This window comes from Camelus ferus, chromosome 23, assembly GCF_009834535.1.
Source record: "Camelus ferus isolate YT-003-E chromosome 23, BCGSAC_Cfer_1.0, whole genome shotgun sequence".
Taxonomy (NCBI): Eukaryota; Metazoa; Chordata; class Mammalia; order Artiodactyla; family Camelidae; genus Camelus; species Camelus ferus.
Window position 1 is genome coordinate 8851486 of NC_045718.1, and position 21175 is coordinate 8872660.

General features: G+C 35.5%; 1 long non-coding RNA gene across 1 annotated transcript; it reads right to left on the reverse strand.

Moving 5' to 3' along the window:
* Positions 1-1661: 1661 nt before the first annotated feature.
* LOC116659339 lies at positions 1662-19176 on the reverse strand. Its single transcript, XR_004314691.1, has 3 exons — positions 19167-19176; positions 9904-9908; positions 1662-1814 (listed from the first exon to the last, which is right to left on the reverse strand). It is a non-coding gene; the product is annotated as an uncharacterized LOC116659339 (long non-coding RNA).
* Positions 19177-21175: the final 1999 nt, after the last annotated feature.

Here is a 21175-nt window from a genome sequence, read left to right on the forward strand (position 1 = left end):
ATATTAAATGGATTGATGGATGATCACTGCTGTAAGAGACACAGGCATGGCAATTTATTAACAACATTCACTGTAGTTCAACAAATTGTAATCCATAACGAAACATCTTTCTAAGGATTTGAGGCCTAAGGATTATCTATTTTCCCTTCAGAACCTAATGACCTGTCAGTCATGGTCATTCTGCAGGAGAAAGTGAAGGTGAGAAGGCACTCTGGCTGCCACCTCCTCTATACCACTTTTAAAATACATTTATTAGTACAATTTTTATAAATCAAAATTATATTTGATAGGTGAGAGTTGTTTATAAGGTGTGCAATGTCAGATACACATTTATGCAATGTGTAAGTGACATTGAAAATGACCTCTTAGTTTTAGCTTCAAAGTATTTATTTTCATGTTTAAAAAGAGCTGATTATTTGAGGAATTATTTAGAAAGCTAATTTCATGATTGGAGAAACCATCCTAGATGTAGCATTTCCTCTAATTTTGCACAAAAGTAGACTGCCGACTTTTCATTCCCTTTAGGCAATGAGGATCTCATTATGGAGACCACCTACAGATGGTATGATTGAAATTTTGGATCTGTGCATAATCACCTCATCATTTTGATCTTTTGATGCAAATCTCTAGACAATCACGGACATTACACTAAAAAAAGCTTAGGAAGTTCAATTTTAGCCCTAAATTGCTCACATTTCATTTAAGTCCCACATAAATTTGACGCATTCCTAGTATGCCTGTCTTCCCTTGAGAATTAAAAACTTGTACTCTAAACTTTCTGTGATTGACAAATTATTTTATTTTACACATTCTGTGAAGTTGGAGTAATAGGTAATATTATGCTTGGAAAATTTTAGTTTTAAATAATGTGTTGTTTTGATTGATTTAAAGTCTCAACATTTTGCACTTCACATTACCCTATCTTATTTTGTCAATGTGTCATAAGGTTGTAAATTTGTGTGGGGGGGTTCTTTTTTACCATCTGGGATGAGAATATTATTCAACATAGGAGTTTAATCTTATATTAAACAATTATTTTTATATCAAAATAATTGGACTGCATCTCTTAACATGCCAAAATATTGTTTTAAATGAGGAAAGTTTCTTAAAAAATTTAAGGGCACCAGACTTTCTCCTACCATTTCTTGTAATTTCACTTAATTTTTGCAGATAGACTTGTGAAATTTTATATTTAATTGTTTAAGTTAATTTAAAACACAATCTTCAAATATTGGTATCTTATGAAACATTTTTAAAAATGGCAATTACATATACTAAGGATTATTATGTGTACAGAGGTTACAAATTTAATAATATCTCAGTTAAGACCCAGAATTGTTTACTATAACAAAGTCCGTATTATGAATCCAACGTAAGCAATAGAACCTTTTATAATAATTATTACTAAATTTAATAAATACCAAAATAAAATATAAATGTTAAATATGTGATTTTTTAAAATTTAAACTATACTGGAATATCAAATGGAACTTGTTATTTTCTAAGACGATTTTTTAAAAAAAGGCAGTTTTAAAGGAGGGTACAGAGATTTCCCGTATTTTCCCCATTCCTCACACATGTGGAGTTTCCTTCATTATCAACATTATTCACCAGAATGGTACTTTTTTTTTTTTTTTAACCAACAGTGAACCTACATTGACACATTATAGTCACCTGAAATCCATGGTTTACCTTAGGGTTCACTTTTAGTGTTGTACATTCTATGGGTTTGGACTAATGTGTAATGACATATATCCTCTACTATAATATCACACAGGGTATTTTCACTGCCCGAAAATTCTTCTGTGCTCTGCCTGTTCATGTCCCTCCCCACCCATCCCTACCTTGGGCAGCCACTTATCTTTTTATTGTGTCCATAGTTTTGCACTTTCCAGAATGTCATATGGTTGGAATAGTACAGTATGAAGCCATCTCCGACTGGCTTCTTTCACTGTGTATAAGCACTTAAGTTTCCTTCACGTCCTTCCATGGTTTGATCATTTCTGTTTAGCACTGAGTAAAATTCCTTGTCTGGATGTACTACAGTTTATCCATTCACCTAAGGAAGGACATCATGGTTGCTTACAAATATGGGCTACTGTGAATAAAACTGCTATAAGCATCCAGGTACAGGTTTTTGTGTGGACATCAAGTTTTTAGCTCCTTTGGGAAAATACCAATGAGCACAATTGCTGTATCGGATGGTAAGAGATCTTTTTGAGTGTGTGCATTTAATGGTATAAATGTCCCTCTAAGCACTTCTTTCACTGCATCCTACAAATTTTGATAAATTGAGTTTTCATTTTCATTTAGTTAAAACATTTTAAAAATTTCTCTTGAGATTTTGTTTGACCCATGTGTTACTTAGAAGTGCGTTGTTTATTCTCTATGTATGTGGAGACATTCCAGTTTGAGGATTTTCTTTGGGGATTTTCCAGTTATCTTCCTGCTATTTATTACTGGTTTAATTCCGTTGCGGTCTGAAAGCAACATTGCATTATTTCCATTCTTTTAAACTTGTGAAGATGTGTTCTACGGCTCATGGTGTGGTCTGTCTTTGTGAATGTTTCATGTGTGCTTGGAAGAGTGTACATTCTGCTGTAGTTGGATGAAGTAGGCTATAGATGTTAATTATATCCAGTTAATTGGTGGTGGTGGTGGTGTCAGCTGTGTTCTCATTGATTTTCTGCCTGCTGCCTCTGTCCTTCACTGGCAGAGGGTGTTAACTTCTCCAGCTATGATAGTAGGTTCCTCTACTTCTCCTGAAGTTCTGTCAGTTTTTGACTCACATTGTTCGATGCTCCGCTGTTAGGCATATAGATGTTAAGAACTGCTGTGCCTTCTGAAAAAATTAACCCCTTAATCATTATGTAGTGCCCTGTCTCCCTGATGACTTCCCTTACGTTGATGTCCTCTCAGTAATTCAGAGTTGCTCCCACTTTCTTTTCTTTAGTGTTAGCGTGGTTTATTTTTCTCCATCCATTTACCTTCAATCTATACATGATGTTCTATTTAAAGTGCGTTTCTTATAGACGACATGTAGTTGTGTGTGGTTTTTGTTCCCCTTTTACGATCTCTATCTTTTAATCGGTACATTCAGACCATCGACGTTCCAAGTGGGTCAGTGGAGTTGGAGTAATACCTACCACCTTGGTTACTGTTTTTCTCTTTGTTGCCCTTATTCTTTGTTCTTACGTTTGTCCTTCACTCCTTTGGGGCCTTTTGTGGTTTTGTATGATTCCATTTTCTCTCTTTGTTCATCTGCTTTCTTTGAGCATATAATGTGATAAAATTCTATTTTCTCTCTTTTAATATTTCAGTTATATTTCCTTTTTCACCTTTTTTTAGTGGTTGACTTAGAGTTCTTAATATACATCCGCCTTCAAATAATACTATACTGCTTCTCGGTGTGTGCATACCTTTTCAGAACAAAAGAGCCCTAACTTTCTCTCATCCCTTACACCACTGCTGTTATCATTTCCCCTATATATAAGCATAAATAAGTATATATATATCGTATATGAGGACATGATTGAATACATTATTGCTGTTTTTATTTTAAATACACCATTATCTGTTAGATCAATCAAAAATAAGAAAAATAAAAGCTTTTAGCTTCTCTTCACGTTTCTTCTTCCATGCTCCTCCTCTGTGGAGACCCAGGGTTATCGTGTGCATTATTTTCCTTCTCTCTACATAGAACTTCTTTTAATTTTTTTCTCAAGGCAAGTCCACCAGCAACTCCGTCTATTTCTGTTTGTTGGAGTCTTTATATCTCCTTCACGTATGAAAGATAATTTCGTAGGACACAGACTTGTAATTTGATGGTGGTTTTCTCTCAGCACTTCCAATTTTTCTGTCTGTCTTCTTCCTGCTTTCATGTTTACTGAAGAGAAGTTGGATGTGGTTTTTATCTCTGTTCCTCTCTAGGTCAGGTGTATTTTTCCTCTGGCTTCTTTTAGAATTGTTTGTCCCTATTTTTGATTTTGTACAATCTGAAAAGGATGTGCTGAGGTGCGATTTTTTTGGCATCTCTCCTTCTTGATACCTTCTTGTTACTGAATGAGCCGTACGGACCCTGCTCGGGCTCTGTCTTGGACGAGGCCCTCTGCCTCAGCCGGGGAGGGTTCATTCTTCCAAAGAACAAAACCAAAGCTAGGATCAACACAGCACAAGCTTTGTTTAGTGGCCAAAGAATGGAGAAGCGGGAACTGAGTTCACAGATCAACTTTTCACCCATCCGGCAAGAGTGGTTTAATTTTAAAGAGACAAGATAAAGGTGGGAAAAGTGAGGCTAATGAGGAATCATATGCGTTGGTCTACTGGGGAAGGGGCGGGGCTTTTTGAGGGAGTAGGTGCCACCCCCTTTTCATCCTTCTGTGGTCCTTAATGTCTGGTCATGGCCACCAGTAGATGTGTCATTTAATGTGCTAATGCAGTAAAATCAGTGTGTAATGAGACTCAGGGTCCATTGAAGGTCACATTTTTTTGCCATCTTGGTCCCAGCTGGTTCCATCTTTTGTTTGTTTGTTTGTTTGTCTCTAGCTTCCTTTCTTGTCTCTGGGCCCTTTAACTTAAAGATTTATGTTAACTCCTGCTAAAGCTGAGGGTTCGAGGGTTTTGAGCAAACACCTGAAGCAACTCTGGCAACACCCTGAGTTCCCTGGGTTTGGTGCCAGATATTAACTGGGGGAAATTATCAATTATTGTTTTAGATTTTTCTTGTTTTTTTGCTTTCTCTTTTTCCTCTCCTGGTATTTACATGTATGTTATACCTTTTTTAGTCTTTGGAATTTCTCTTCAGGTTTTGTTTTTTTTTTTTCCCCAGTCATTATTCTCTTTGCTTTTCAGCTTTTGAGGATCCTAATGATATATTCTCTAACTCAGAGATTCTTTCCTCACCTGTGCCCAGCCTGGTAATAAGCCCATTAGAGGCAGTCTTTATTTCTGTTCTAGTTTTTTTTTTTTTTAATCTTTAGCATTTATTTTGGGTTCTTTCTTAGGATTTCCATGTCTCTGCTTATATTGTACATCCGTTCTTACATGCTGTCTACTGTATCTATTGAAGCCTTTAGCATATTAATCATAGTTCTTTCCAATCCCAGTCTGATAGTACCAACATCCTTGCCATGTCTGGTTCTGGTGCTTGCTCTGTCTCTTTAAATTGTGTTTCTTGCCATTTGGTATGCGTTGTCATTTTTTCACAAGCCGGACGTGATGTATTGGATAAAAAGGATGTTCCATGAATAGGGTATTAGTGATGCTTTGGTGAGATGTGAGAGGAGGGGAGAAAGTCTGTAGTCCTGTGATGAGGCCTCAGTTTTAAGTGAACCTGTGCCACAGGCTGTAAACTTTACAGGTGTTTCTCAGTTTTACCCGCCCCTAAGCTGGGTCAGGATACATAGAACGGGCTGGAGTCGGTTATCGCCCTTCCCAGTGAGGAAGGCTGGAGCCACCTGCAGCTGGTTGGCTGTCCTCCTTCCCCAGGTCGCTTAGGCTCTGATCATACCCACACAGGTTAAACTCTTGAGTAACGAGTTTCCCCTGGGGGCAGGCCTTGTTAGGAAGAACAGAATGCTCTGGTGTTTTTCAAAATGGCTCTTTTCCCTCTGTCTCCTCCGGATAGAAGCTGGAAGGGATTTTTCTCTGATATTTATGACGGGAACCTGGTTCCACTCCTGGAGGTAAATTTCACAGTATTGTGGAGTTTTTAATTCTCAGACTTGTCTGCGCTGAGCCTCCAGCAATTCATCAATTACCATATAAGTTTTCCTACCTTGGCACTGGTTCCTGCAGTGGTTCTGCTCCTGAGTCTCCTCTCTGGTAGATGTGTCTACCTGCCTGTCTCTCCAGTCTTGAGGGCAGTCGTTTTTCCTGTGTTCTGCCTTCTCTGCTGGATCCAGGAAGAGTTGTTGATTTTGCAGCCTGTTCAGTTTTTTAACCTGTTATCAGGGTAGAGTGACAATTTCCAAGCTCTTTATTTGCAGAACTGGAAACTGGAAGCCCATTTATTGTTCTTTAAAAGAAAAAAATAATCTGTGCAACAACTGAAAAAAAATATTTCATTAATGCTGTACTTCAAATGGGCTTTGGAAAAAATATATTTTGCTTAATTTATCTTAGAAAAGTATCTTTGTAAAAAAAAGCTTTTATTCCCTATGTTGGAAACTCAAGAGATACATATGCAGTTACACAAAATTAGATATCGTGTTCCAAACAAGTTTGCAAGGATAATGATGAATGAGAATTTACTTTCAGTAGAACATATTATGAATTTTGTTTGCAAACCAAACATAGCCTAAATGGAAGAGGAAAAATGGGGTTGAGATAATATTTCATGAGATCAATTATCCTGTTGGATTATAAATGGGACCCTTTTCATGAACTAGCTAATTCAATACTCAAAATCATCTTGAAAGCTAAATGTTGTTAATGAAATACAGGCTATTTAACAAAAGCATGATAGAGTCACAGCTTATTAAGTGTCATGTGACGTAAGATTTCAACCTAGATGGTCTGACTTGAGGAGGGGAAATTTACAATACATAAACATATTTGTGAGAAGTGCTCCTAATAATTACTTTGCAAAATATGTATTTTAAAATACTGCTCCGGATGTCAGACTTGAATAGAGCAGGTAGCTAGCAGTACTGATCTGAGTGTAAAACTAAATGTATCTATTGATGTCCAAGCATTTCTTAATATATGTCCACAATTTTGTCCTCTAGCAAGGCTTTAACTTTGTTCTTATTATTCTCTTTTCTCAATGTAATGTATGTGTTTATTCCCAGTTCCATATCCTTAAGCAAATATAAGAGTAGACCAAAATTTATTTCTGTGTTAATATTTAATCCAGTAGATCATTGCTTGGAATTTTAAAACAATATGTCATAGATCATACATACCTCTCAGTTCAGAGTTTTTGGGTAATATTTACATGAAAACATATTTTATCTCAAAATATAAATAAAATATTAAATATATATGTAGGGAAAGTCTAGAATTGTATTCTAAATTCATTTGGTAGCAAGTAGGAATTGTATGCAGTTATTTGAAAAACTCACTGTATAACCACAAAGGTTTGTCTTGGACGTCATGGGCTTTATGAGACGCATCACAGTGTCACTGTGCTCAGCGTAGTGGTTTTCACAACTGCGTGCTCGCTCAGAATGTATTTCCACATCACCTTCCATACTTAATCCATACTTTTGTTAACGTGTTCAGTGAATATCGAAAAACTTATATGCTGAATAAATTTGTGGGGAAGAGAGCAAAGGGAAAGAGGAATGTCGTTAAAAACATACAAAACAGTTGTTAATAGAGTATTAATACTTTGGAGGTCAGAGAACTATGGTTTAAGCATTTTACATTAAAACATCTAAAACAATAAATTGTTTTGTATGTGTGGGTGTGTCTGTGTGTGTGTGCTGCTATTTTAATTGTATTCTGGGGAGACAGATTGGAGTTCTGGTGTCAGTGTATAAGTGACCTACTTGGAAATAGCATTCCATTTAGTATTTTTATGTATAAATCTAAATTTTCAGGAACAGTTCGCTGGTGGTCAGCAGGAAATACCTGCTGTTATTTGTAGAGTCCCAGTGGGCCAGTATTTTTCTGTCCGTTTTTTACATATTTCCTCTCTTTTTTCTTTTTCAGACTAATTCATGAAAAAAATATTGTTGCTCCCAACATCCCTTGAGACCAAATTGGTAAGTTGGCAATTCTCTTCTTTTAAAAATGATAAAGATTTTGATATTTCTGGACCTATAACCTATCAAAATTAAATGTCACTCTTTAGTAGAATGATTTCTAAATCTCTTCACACTTTCATCTGCACGTGGATATTAAATGAGTATTTTACTTCATCATAAAAATACTAAGAATTAAAAACACCTCCTATGAACTCAAACATAAAGATATTCAATTAATATTTTGTAGGAAAATGACCTCAAGAGTATTGGAGGATTTTATTGTTGTGTGTGTGTATTTGTGTGTTGCAATTAGTATGGTATGGATATTATACTCGAGTCAATATTCTGGAAAACGACTTTGATGAATTATTTTATTTTTGTCTTAAAATTTTTTAGATTTTCTTTCAAAGCCAAAAATATTAATAGGATATATATTCTTGAAATTATTAAATTTTAAGTCAGTTCATGGGACTGAAATAGGACGGTAAAATAAACTCAATTAGATTTTTAAAAATTTTTTGCAAAAAATTGTATATGGTGACTTTGGGAAATACATTTTGTATAATATTCAGAAAATGTCCTATTACTAATGGAAAAAAACCTGCAAAGCTATGTTAAGAAAAAATATATTTATTATTGCAAATGCATACATATATACATATTGTTTGCTGTGCTAAATGTAGTGATTTCTGGTTTGAAAGATTGTGTTGTCTTATGTTGTGCTTTTATGAATTCTCATCGTGTTTGAGACTCAGTTCTTACATCACATTTGTATAATACATGTTGACTATGAATTGTTACTAGTTTTTTTCTCATAACTCTTATGATTAAGAGACTTGAGAATAGAAAGTAACACAGGCATCTTATTTTCCTCATGTTAGTACTGTAATTGATGGAGCTTCACTGTAAATGTATCATTCTGAGATATATAGGGTCTTCCAGTATTTTTATTAGAGCATTTTCAAAGATTTTTATATTATCTATTAAAATTCTTAATTTGATTTCTGATGACATTGTTTTATTTTGCATCCTGTATGTTTTTTCTTTTGTGCAAATTTTGTCAAGGTAACAAAAATGAAAAAAAGAAATGACATGAAAATAATTATTTAAATCAAAATTTTAAAGAAGATACCAAAGTCCAAAACTGTAATTAAGAATAAAGATGATTTAGACTTGCCAGGTGCCAAATAGAACAAGGCAAAATCACATTAAAATTTTACATAAAGAAAAAGAAATACATTTGGATGTTTTATATAATTGTACGTGAGTTTGACTTTCTGTCAATGAAAAAATGAGATCATGCATAGAATGACGAAATTATGTGAAATAGTAGATGGTTAATGTTTTGACATTACATGTAAGAATCTTTGGCCACTGTTTTATTCCCTCACCATGTAGTTAATGAGTGTTATGCCATCTCAATTGCTGACTTTTTATAATAGCTCCTTTTTTGTAAAACACATTGACTTCCTATTTTAACACTATTAAAAATATTGATGTTCTGTAAGTTCTCAACCAATTGGTGTTGTGTAAGCAGGTCCATGGTCGGCTTTGGAAGAAATCTTATCCACCCACTCTCTAATTCCTGTTGCCAATTTCAGGTTTTCATTTAAGTCCTCCTTGACTACATATTATATTTTAAATTATTGTAATAAAGTAATGAAAAAATGAGTCAACCAGAGTTATCTTGGATGTAGACTGGGTAAAAGAAAAGATAAACGTTGAAATTTTATGATCAGTATTCAAATAGTGAGAAAACCTTTCTAGCAGTGTAACGAAGCAGTCATTCCTCAGCACAGCAAACCTCTGCTCATTCAGTGATACAGAGGCGAGATTCTGGCTTACAGCTTGAGGTCTGTGCAGCTCTTCTCAAAACCTGCTCTAGACGTACTGGGAGTGGACTGTGCTTGGGGAACAGAAAACTGACGCAATCAGGTCTTTCCCTTGGTGTTGACCTACTTAAACACTGTGAGTTTAAAGACTGGGACTGTGTTCCAGGTGGTTTTAAGTTCAGTTTTCTACCCATCATAGAACACGCCTGGGACTTCTTTAACCCTTTTCATTCTTTAACATAAAGATGGGTAAGTGTGGTATTGCAGTTAGTGTCTTAAATGCTTGTCGGTACAGCCTTGAGTTACCATGTGGTCTCTTTCCATCTGTAGTACACAAAACTGAGCTTGTGTGCCTGAACTCTTCTGACTTGATAAGTGACTCATTCTACATAGGTCAGACTGATCAACCAACATTAGCCCAAACTGTAAGAAAGTCTGACAATATTGGGAGGCGATGACAGTCTCATGTAACCTTAATTCTTGTAACTTACAGGATTTATGAGCTGATTGGGGGTGAGTTGGCTGTTAAGGTGAAAATGCCTGTTTGTGTGCCAGGTTATTTCCAGGGGAATATTTTTTAAAATTTTGTTATATTTTATTAATATTTGTTGTATTCTAGAGATTGTGTAAATGTAGTTGAAGGAAGTCCAGGAAGCAGAAAATACAGGCATTCTATCCAACCTTCTATTTTTTTTTGGCTGTAATTGGTGCCAAGAATCATAGCATTAATGTAGAAAAGGGTCTTTCCTCCAACTCACACTAACCTGAAGGAATAACATCTCCAAGCGGGGAGCTCTAGACTCCAGTGACACCAACCACCCAAAGACTGTGTCCACCTCTGTGACCGTGCTGCCTTGTAAACACGGTCTCCAGAAAATAAATGGATCCCTGGCACCTATTTCCAACATTTAGTTACGAAAATAACTAACAATAGTAGAGATAAAATATGTGTGGGTGTTGTGGGTATCCATGAGTATATTTGTATAATGTTACATTTTAGGTTAGTAAGATAACCTGAAAAAACGTCCTATAAAATACATCGTTCAGCTACTATCATTGTCTGTTATATCGATACATACCAAATACACAAACATACACACAAAATAAAAATAACAGCTTAATAACAAAAGTGTAAAATATAAGCCCCAATAATAAGGTAATTTAAAACCCCTACAAAATAATTTATATACCAAATAATAATTAAAATTGAAACCTAAGTGATAGAGCTAAAATTATCCTTATTCAGAGATGAAGAGACCACGTATGTTAAACAGTAGCCAAAATAATTTTCAAAAAGTTAGATAATTACTTACATCAAATAATAAGAAATTTAGTTACATCAGAGATGAAAAATAAAGTCATAAATATTCATATACAAAAAAAGCAAAACAAATCCAATCTGTAAAATTGATTAAACAGTTCAGGAACTGCTTGATTTTTAGAAAATAGTTTCTGATAAATCTAATCAAAGATGAAAAGAGAAAAGAAAATGGATAGCTGAAGTGGGGTGGCTAAAGTGGGTGTGTGTCTGTGTTTGTGCATGTAATTGTGTGTGTATGACTTAGATGTGCAATGGTAAGTCAATGCATTTGAAATTCTTGTAACAAATTATACTCAGGCAGAGCCAAAGTTTTATAAAATTAATCCAACATAGTACAGATAACTTACTGACTCCATGTTCAGAGTAAATGTTCACCAAATAATTGCTTCCAAAAGTTAAAGTTAAAATTAAGTTTACGTGACGCTTCCTCATTTCTATAATGGATAACAATTCTCATTTTATAAAACACTTAGAGAACATGGGAAAAGGCAGGCTTGCATTAAGTGTCAGCAATCTTGATTCCAAGCTGGATCACTCCAAAATAAGTCGCATTTACAAATAAAGATAGATATCTTCATACAAAATAATTAGTAAGTATGTTTCGGATGGCCATAAGAGAATTATGGTATGCATCCAAGTTTTTTCTTTAGATATGAAGAAACTTTATGTCAACAGTGTACATTATTCTAGTAAGTCAAAGCTATATATTCAGATTGAAAATCACACACACACACACTTCATTTAATTAAGTCCAGTAACAAACCTCTTAAAATCTCTTAATTCTATTAATAAAAAAGTTATGTATGAGATACACATTACCCACCATGAGATACATTTATCTACTTTGGGAATAAGGACTGAACACATGTATTCATCTGCTAAAGCTTCCATAACAAAGTACCACAGACTGCATGACTTCCACAGAGAAGTGTGTTTTCTCATATGTAATTTAGGAGGCTGTGAGTCCAAGATCAAGGTACTGACAAGGTTGATTTCTGGTAAGACCTCTTTCCCTGACTTACAGACACTTCTCACTCTGTTGACACATGGCTGATTCTCTGAATGTGTGTGCTCCTGGTGTCTCTTCCTCTTCTTTTATGGACATCGGTACTTTTAGATTAGAGCCCCAGCCTTATGACCTCATTTCACTTTAATTACTTTCTTAAAGACCATTTCTCCAAATACAGTCACAATAGGAGACAGGGCTTCAACATACAAATTTGTGTCAGGGGCACATTGTCCCTAAAAGTGCTCAGTCATAACACTTTTACTTGATACGTTTTGATCATATTTAAAGTACTAAGAAATGTAACAAAAAATTGATATTTTTGTAACTCAGAAAAAGATTTCTATTTTCAGATAATTGGATTAAAGATAAAAAGTAAGGTGTTGACTAAAAGGAATTTCAAAATTCTTAAATCAAAAGTTGCTATTCTTGGCTATCAGTTTGTTGTTAGGTGCATGTATATTTATAATCGTTATACATTCTTGATGAATTGACACTTGTATCAATATGTAATATCCTTCTTTGTCTCTTGTAAAGGTTTTTGACTTAAAATTCTATTTCTTATAAAATTGACATATTGCGTTCAACTCTCGTTTAGTTACTGTTTGTATGGAATATTATTTCCCATCCTTTCAAAATATTTGTGTCGTTAGATAAAATGTAAGTTCCTTGTAGGTGGCAAATAGTTAGCTCATGTATTTTTTAATCCATTTCAACAATTTCTGCCTTATATTGGAGATGTTAATCCTTTACATTTAATCACTGATAAGGAAATTCTTCTGCCATTTTGCTATTTTTTCCTATATATCATATTTTTTGTTGTTTTCAGCTCCTTAATTACTGTTTCCTTTTGTGTTTAATTGATTCTTGTAGTGTACATTTTAATTTGTTTCTCATTTCCCTTTATGTATGTTTTAAAATTATTTTCTAGTGGCTACCTTAGAGATTACAATTAGCTTCTCAAATTTATAACAGATTACTTGGATTAATACCACCTTAGCTTCAGTGGTATACAAAAACCCAGCTCTTAAATAGCTCCACAGTTCTTTGTTGATACTTCTGTTGTCATCACAGATTACAAATGTATACGTTATGTATCCATTAACATAAGCTGATGTCTATTTTTATGCATCTGTTCTTTAAATTATATAGGAACAAGCAGAGAGATTTTAAAACAAGAAATATAACAATGACAATTGATTTTGCATATACCTGTGTACCCATCTCTGCCAGCGTTCTTTATTTCTTTGTAATGGCTTCAATTACTCTGTGTCTTTGTATTTCTACCTGAAAGACTCCTTTTTGTATTCTTGTAGGGTAGGTCTACAAGCAACAAATTCCCTCAGCTTTTGTTTATCTGGAATTGTTTAAATTTCTTGTTGATTTCAAAATTTAGTTTGTCAGATATGGAATTCACTAGGTTATTACTATTATTATTATAATTCAGCAATTTAAGAATGCCATCCCACAGCTTTCCGGCCTCCATAGTTTTGCTGAGAAATTTACGCTTAATGTTGACAGTAACTTCTCTCTTGCTGCCTTCAGGTTGTTCTCTTTGTCTTTGTCTTCTGACAGTTTGATTATAATGTCTTAGTGTGGATACTGTTGTGTTCATTCTTCTTGGAGTTCACTAAACCTTCCCCCTTTTCCTCTTCATGAGTCTGGCTAAACATTTATCAATTTTATCATTCAAAGAAGCAGCTTTTAGTTAAGACACTATTTCTGTTGTGTCCTTCAGTTTGTCCATAAGTTCCTTTACCTCTTTTTTTGAATATAGGAGAGTGAACTTAAAGTCCGTTTCTAGTCAAGTCCAATGTCTAGACTTCTTTAGAGACAGTTTTAGTTAATTTTTCTATGAATGAAGCAGACTTTTTTTTTACATGCTTTATATTTTTGGTGAAACTTGGACATTTTGAATATTATGACTTAATTATGGAAATTAGATTCTTCCACTTAAGAATGTTTTGTTGTTGCTTTCTCTGCTTTATAATTGGTTGATTTTTTAGTGACTTTTCTAACCTGTGTTTGTAAAGATTGATATGTGTGGTGTCGGAAGTCTCTTTTCTTGTAACTTTTTTTTTAGGTAATGATGACAGATTTCTTTGAATGCTTGGAGCTAAAAACAGAACCAAAAAATTCTCTTAGTCTTTGCACGTTGGCTCTGTTATATCACTCCTTTAACACTTAGCTGGCTATTTACAAACCTTCCGTAGTCTTTACTTCCTTTTTCTGCAGAGCCTAAAGTTCAGTCTAATTTAAAAGCTTATGGTTTTCTCAGTTTTTTTTTTTTTCCCTGAACTTGCTCCTGCTCTGGGCATGCACATAACTTTCTATATTCCCCAATCTACATGTGAGATTTTTCAATGCCATAATTCTTCAAAGACCCTTTCTTCACAGATTTTCCTGTCAGGCTTTTGCTAGTCTTTTATATTCTTTCAAAGAGCATTCATTTGCTCCATGCAGCTGTGGGTTCTTCATTTGCTCTCAGAGCTACTTTTCTGCCCTGAGAAGGTTCTGGATTAGGCGAAGCAGAGGCAAGTGTTTTTTTTTCAGTCCTATAGGGAGCCATTAGACAGATTAAAACAGACAAAAACAATTATTTGAGAACAAGGTCAGCTTTGCTCCCTCTGGAACCAGGGACCAAAGTGCCATATTGGGAACATAGGCTGTCATCTTTAAGACCATCATTGAGCCAGGAGGGAGGTGGGACAAGGCAAGTAAAAACTACGTCAAAGCTCTCCACTGTTTTTAAGTTGCTTTCTTGATTCAGTATTCACTTGGCTGCTAGAAGCCTTTGACTTTTTTCAAGAGTTAAAAAAAAATAGTAATTCTGACAGCTTTGTTCACCTTTACTGTGTTTATAGAGGGACAGCCCTTTGGAACCACCTACTTCACCATTTTCACTGATACTAAACACAAACTACTAGCATATTTTTAGCATTAAAATATATCTAATAGTATTTGAAAGAAACTCCAATAATGATTAATCTCTGTGTAGAATGTATATGTCTGTGTATGTGTGTTATCACATTTTTGCCTCAGTCTTCAACATTTTCTAATGTGTTCCTAGAGAAGTATTTTACTTACACATGTTTAATTAAGGCAACTGTATCATTCGAAGAAAAATTAAATAGAAAGCTAGATTATATCATTTAAATTATTTTTAGAACAATATAAGATATTCATTACCTCTCATTTTCACTTGAGCTTAGAGCTGTTCAACATAAAACAAATTTTCATAAATGTTACATTACTTCCACATTCTCTGCCAAAGACTAGATAATTAAAATAAAGAGACAATATAAGAGGATGTTTTCTTAACATCTGAAGAATTCCACCGTTTGACATTTCAAGTCCCAGTTTTGTTTTCTTGTTTATCTTTCCAGTCTTATTTTCGGGCACCATCATATTGCTTGCAATTTTTCTAAGGTAGCCAGATTGTTGAGGACAAAGTTTGAAAAATATAGAATTTATTAATATGTAGTCTCTATAATTAAGGGAATTCAGATGTAGTAGGGAAAAAGATACATAAAGGGATTAATTTCCAATCTAATACAGTGAGAAATGCACTAGGTGTATGTACAGGATTCTGTAGGAGCTCAGATCAGCACTTGACAGTTTAAAGCATTGCTGATTAGTAGGTTACTTGAAAGGTGATTCTTGAATTATTGGAAGTGCCTTATAGGCAGAGAGTGGCATGAGAAAAGGCACAGAGATACAAATAGGATTAAGTTTGTAAGACAAGATATCACAGAGAGAATCAAGGTGGACCATTGCTAGTGATTATGATGAGCAATTACAGGGATGCTAGTTCACCAGAGCTGTAAAGATAATATTTCTTATTATCAAGGGAAAAAACACTTCGGGGTGATTCTTTGTCTTCCTAAATTAACTTTGCTTATCTGTTATTTGAAGTGAAAACTCAGAATGGTAATTATTGGAGAAGTGAGAACTGAGATATAACGGTTGTCGTCTGCTTTAATTCTGATACGATGTGCTCACTGGAGCTATGGATGAAGAGAACTTCCTCATCAAGATTTGCCAGAAAATTAGTGCAATTATGTGTCTGAGGAGCCGTGACTGAGTGGCAGCTTTGGACAGTGACGCAGAGTAGGAGCTCATTCGTGTGTCTTAATCACAGGCGTGATTCTGTCTTCCTTTCTATTCATTTAAGGAAAAATTTCCTTTTTTACTTTTTGATTTTTCTTCTGAGATCCTTGGTGTAATTTTACTTAATTGTTTCCTTTAAATTGTTGCAGATTATAGAGAGTAAAATGTAATATTAAATGGTTGACTCTAAGAGGATATATAGATACATAATGAAAAACAAAAATATTTTATCAGCAACATTGCTTACAGTAACTTGTAATTAAAAATAATACCTTTATCTTAGAATTATTTCTGGTGATCCTCATTCTGTGTCTTGTGGATATTTTATGTTTTGAGCTATACATGTGGATATAGAAAAGTACATGACTCTTCTTTTCACCAGAAGTAATTAAATTTTGACTCCCGAAATATTTTGTGTTCAAATCAGAAAGCACTCAATGGGTAATTTCTATATCTCAATGTAAGGACTGAAGACAATTCTACATAAAGTATAAATATAGATTAAAAGCGGATCTAATTGTAATATTTGGCGTGTATTTGCAACATTTATGTAAATTCTGTTTTGGGGGAAATAGACAATGTATTCTAAACTATATAGGACATTCCATCAATAGCCATGATCTTAGTGCTCGGGACAATGTCTCATGATTATTTTTTGCCTCTACGTTTTGTTCTACTCTCTTTTCTGTACTTAATACATGCTCCACATGCTCCTGGGTTCTTATCAGCTCTTCATTCCTCATCCCAGTCCTGCCCTCTCCTGCATTTCACCTCAATCCCATCCTCTTCAGATTTTCACAGCTACTCCCAGGCATCTGTATCCTCCTCTTTTTATATCCCACAGATAGCATCTCACAAATACCAATCCCATAAATTTGAAAGTTTGATATTTTCAGTCTGTCACATTTTTATATACTAGCATGTGTTCTCAAGTTGTTTGCTGCTGTATCTCTTCTAAAGTTAAGTTCTGTATCTGTTAGGACTATTTTAACCAAATGGAATAGAAACCACAAAAAATTATCTTAAAATCTAAGTATATTTTGTCTCACAAAAGAGAAAGCCCAGAGTGATGACTGGCTGTACGACCGTCCGCCGTGTTATGTGTTTGGGGATCTGGTTCTTCCCTTCATTCCATGCCGCCGCCTGCATCGCTGGCCTCGTGCTAAGTCTCGTTTTTGTGATAATTATGGGAGGTTTACCAGAATGAGACAAGCCCAACTTTTTCATTCACAGTTTTTAAGACTATTTGTCTTACTCCATTTAGACTGCTGTAACAGAGTATCATAGGCTAGGTGGGTTGCAAACAGCCGAAATTTATTTCTCATAGGTCTGGAAGCTGGGAAGTCCAAGATCAAGGGCAGATTTGGAGCCTGGTGAGCCCCCCTCCTGGTTCACATACGCATGGCACCTACTTGCTGTGCCCTTGCTTGGTAGAAAGGGGAAGGAAACTCTTGGGTCTCTTTTATAAAGACATTACCCTCATCACCTTCCAAAGGCTTTACCTCCCAATATTATGACCTTAGGGGTTAAGATTTCAATCTATGAGTTTTGGGGGGGACACAAACACTTACACAATAGCACTGTTAATTCTTTTGGTATGGAGGAAAGCTTCTTATATCTCACTTACTGGGTTGGGTTATGTATGTGTGTACTCCTGGACCAGTCTCCTCTGATGGAAGAGTAGCACTGAAGGATAATATTACCCACCCCCATTCTCCAAAAATACAAAACAAAGCAAAACAAAAACAAAAATCTACCAAGGGACATAAGAATCAGATAAAAAACTTACGAAAAGAGTATCCTAAATAATTTTGTTATACTGGATCAGAATGCTTTGAATTTAGAGAATCGACTGCAAAGTTCACTCCTGCTCCTCAAAGCCTAATATGTTGAGCTGTCTTCTGGTTGAACATTTCCTAATCTTTAAGATGCAATATATATTGCCAAGATGGAACCACTTAGTTTTGGCAATTTAGCATAATATCAATGACCAAAAATTTTTGTGAAGATTAAAACTATGCAGTTATTTAAATTATGATGATAATCACATTAGAAATACAAAATTACAGTAGACTGTCTATGACTGTCTACTGTAGATTGGAAAAGACATAACGTCTGCCCTTTACCTATAACCCTATACAAACTGAATTTGAAAGGGAAGCTGCCTTTCTGGAAAAATGATAGAATTAACTTCAGTACTTTTTCTAGACACTTGGTGTGTACTACATAGTATCATTTTGTCCTGAGAAATTTTTCCTACAAAGGTTGACATTTGCTTTGGCAATCTTTTTGCAGCCAAGTTTAGATAATCACAAATATGAATTCTAAGACATACCTTCTACACCAAATTGTAAGTTAGGTCACTTTAACTGCTACGTGTCTACTCTTTGGTCACTAAACATTATTCAGTACCCTGTGGTAATAACTACTATTCAGAAAACTTCTGAAATCTGAAAGTTATTAATGGAGCTTTTAGAAATGGAATAATTGGCCTACTTAAATCTTACTTTCTGTGTTTCCTATTTTATCCCTTAATTTAAATGATCATGAGCAAGAAATGCCCCCAAATGCACAGAAGTGTAGAAGGAAGAAAAACAGGATGTTTGAATATTTCACAGAATTGGGTATAGCCCCAAACTTTTTAGTCTTTTCCACGTCTCTAAGATGTTTGTAAACCTAGATGGAACCTCTACTTTTACAACTTGGTGAATTCAGTGGTGCTCACATCATCCTTGTAAATTCTCCAAAGTGTTTCTTCCTGTTATGTGCCGGCTGTGCTCTCTGGTCCTGTGATGTCCATTGGCTCTGCCCTTCAGAAGAGTCAGACTTAGATGGAAGTACCAGTCCTTCACCTGCTTCCAGAAAACAGTTCAGTAATGCTTGTCTCTTTTGGTGAAATAGTTTATAATTACATAAAAAGAATGAGTGAAAGAAAAAGAAGATCCACAACTTGGATCTTGGAATCAGCCACCATTTTACTGGCACACTGATTGTTTTCATTTGAGCCGCTGTAAAGACCAGCCAGTCCAAGAAAACTCCTAATCCAGTACCTCGTGCTCTACTGCAAGGAGCAGGGAATTAAAAGAAAATGTCTAAGGTACATGTATTTGTATAATCTAAGTCCTTCAGTCTTAGAGGTCCACTCATCCTTCTTGTCTTTCCTCCCCCTGAGAATTAGACTTTTTCCCCGTAAGAATTAGGAAAACCTTCTCTTCCCTTACTTCCTTCTTGGAGACTGGGTCTCGCCTCGACCTCACGCCTTCCATGAACTGAAACGTTCTAGTCCGTCTGGAGCGCTAGATCCGGTCATCGAGCTCTTCCATCAGCGCCGCCAGGAAGCGCTTGCCCCACGTCACAGGAGGCATTTCAGAGTATCTGAGTAGCGGTGAAACGTGCAGGGGCAAGTACGAAAAGCAGAATCACCACTGGGCGTCGCTGGGCAGTCGGGTCTGCCATCTCTTTCGTCCTCGCGGACAGGCTCCGTCAAGTGCCCGAGGCTCCTGGCGGCCGCGCGGTCGCCCGTGCAGGTGGGGGGACCCCTCCCGAGCCTGTGCCGCCTGAAGGACGGATCCGTATTAGGCACTTCTATCCTCAAGAGGTCGGATCTACTCGGTGCTTCAGCCTGCCTCATCTAGACAGCATTTCTGAGGGGCCAGGGTAATATTTTCTTCCTTAGAACTCAGTCTAAGAGGGCAAACGCCCTTACGTGAGCTTGAGTTCTGACTCCCACTTGCTCTGCCGCCCCGTAGACACATTTACTTCCTTGGTCTCAATACCATCATCTGTAAAAGCATTAATATTGTTCCTGCTGCAACAGAAACACATCCTCACCTCAGCAAATTGTGGTTATTCCCTTGATTTTGGTTTTCTGAAATCTACCCTATATATACATGATCTTTTTGACATGGAGGGGTAAGTAACACTGGAGTTCTTTTTATGGTGACTTCTGTTCTTATAAGGAAAAAAGGTATCGGAAAGCTCATTCAATCTGAATTCCAAATTTAGTCTGAATGACATTTCTTAAAAGGGGAGTCAGGACTGTCTATTTCTGTCCTCAGGTGACTTCTTGGCACTCACATCACCTTTAGTCACCATAGTAAGCCTGTCCTTCCAGTGCCCATATGCCCTTAGCCACGTGCCATGACCCACTGAGGGTAGAGGCAATTAATTCTCCTTTAAATTTCTTCTTCACCAAAGACAGTCGTTGTGGGAAGGGAGAGATGAGGGCTAGATGGGAGAATTATGTCTCTCGTGTTGCTTTTCCAGAAATATTTCTAATTAGCCACTCTTGAAATGATTAGGTATAGATAATCCAGTTTCACCATTTTTTGCAAATTGCTTGGATGACTGAAATATCTCCCCTGTGATCCATGTAAATAAATACGCTCTTATTCCTGTTAACAAAGGATCTGAAGATAAATAATATATTGGCTTCTATTCAAATTGCCATATACCCACTCAGATGCTGTCACAAATTCTACCCTAACTTACTGATTTGATATCATATATAATTCCTCACATAGCATTAAGTTCACTCAGTTCTCTTCCTCCAGGGTCAGGTTTGTTGGCAACATTTCAGCATCTTAGAGGAACCACTATTCAACATCCTTTCTCCAATTTTAACAAAAAACTGTGAAGTAAGATTCATTGCCCTTTCAGGAATGAACGGATTTGCATATGTTGAACTCATCAAATATATACATTAAATATGTGCAGTTCTTTGTATAACAATTATATTTCAAAAGTAAATGATTAGGCTTGGAAAAACTAAATAACTTGTCAGACTGTAAATACCTAATTAGCAGCCTGGCCAGGTATACCTGATTCTAAAGCACACATGGTTGTCTAAGAATTTTTAATGAAAGTATGTAATATTGTCTACTCTTGAATACATTAAATGAATTTATTTCTGCCTCATTTTTTCTTGTATAGATTCAGAATTCTTAATCTTGACACAGAAACACCAAAGTGTTTCATTAGGTACCACAGACCAGAATTACCTCTGTTGAAAGTTTTAGGGATTCTCAAAAAAAAAAAAAAAAAAAAAATCTTCACCAAGACAATGTTTAAAAGAGGGAAATTGGGCTTCATTTAGTGCCTTTGAAGAATATTTTTAATTGTTTAAAACTTGCTGCACATTTTTTGGAATTTGAAATCAAGCAGATTTCCATTTATTTTTGTTCAGTGTTTCTACTTTTGCTCACAAACACACATC